This window comes from Colobus angolensis, unplaced genomic scaffold, assembly GCF_000951035.1.
Source record: "Colobus angolensis palliatus isolate OR3802 unplaced genomic scaffold, Cang.pa_1.0 Scaffold69, whole genome shotgun sequence".
In the NCBI taxonomy this organism is placed as follows: Eukaryota; Metazoa; Chordata; class Mammalia; order Primates; family Cercopithecidae; genus Colobus; species Colobus angolensis.
In genome coordinates, this window is record NW_012120598.1 from 11,002,889 (window position 1) to 11,004,023 (window position 1,135).

The window sequence follows — 1,135 nt, forward strand, 5'->3', positions numbered from 1 at the left end:
AAAAATGTGAAGGAAATAAATTAAAAATTTCAGCTATTACAGAATATATTGAAATAAATTATTCAGTCACCCATTTGAAAACAAAAAAACATTGATTCTCAAAGACATCAACATGTTTCAGCTATTTTTTATTAAATTTATTTAGAACAATTATATTAAAAAGTAGAACTGGCTATTTCATTTTCCTACAGGGAATAAAAAGTTAATGTTCAGATAAGTTAAAGAGATTATATCTCCTTCTTTTTTTTGTGTGTGTGTGTGTGTGTCAAGCTGTTCTTTATTTCAGGGAGAAGCCAGGGGAAGGGGCTCAGTCTTTCTTGGCAGCAGCTTTCCTCATAGTGGCTAACACGTTGCTCAGCTCCTCCCACTTCCTCTTGGTGCGGATGTGCGTCCCCACCCTTTTCTTGATAAACTTGAGGGCCCGTTTGTCCTTGGAGACCTTTAGTAGCTCCATGTCGCGCCGCTCGTACGGGGCAAAGCCACACACCTCCCGAATCATGTCCCGCACGAACTTGGTGTGTTTCGTCAGACGCCCGCGGCGGCGGCTGTGCCTGGGCTTGCTCACGTTCTTGGTCACCTTGTGGCCCTTGTTGAGGCCCACGGCCATAGGGTAGCGTAGAGCCATGGCTACTGCTCTCCTATATCTCCTTCTTTCCATTACTGAAAATATTTGTTCAGTTTTAGACAAGAAGCCCTTTATTATGCTTTTAAATCTTCTCTAAAAGAAGCTTTACACACAAAAATGTCTCATGTTCACAATTATGGTCTTAACAATGGAATATTTAGATGTTTTTCATGTGTAATACTTCTAATAATACATATACACAACAATTTGAAGCCAGAAATTGATACTGTTCTTAAAGTATATTGCAAAATGCACAGGCCAAAAAGTTCAACTTGCCTTTATGTATTAGTCCAGTTCCATGCTGCTGATAAAACAGACCTGAGACTGGGAAGAAAAAGAGGTTTAATGGACTTATAGTTTCACATGGCTGGGGAGGTTTCACAGTCATGGTGGAAGGTGAAAGGCACATTTCACATGGTGGCAGACAAGAGAAGAGGGCTTGTTCAGGGAAACTCCAGCTTTTAAAGCCATCAGATCTTGTGAGAGTTATTCACTATCAGAAGAACAGCA

General features: G+C 40.4%; 1 pseudogene; it reads right to left on the reverse strand.

The window, feature by feature from the left end:
• Positions 1-307: 307 nt before the first annotated feature.
• Positions 308-625, reverse strand: LOC105500834 (annotated as a pseudogene).
• Between the last annotated feature and the right edge of the window lie 510 nt (positions 626-1,135).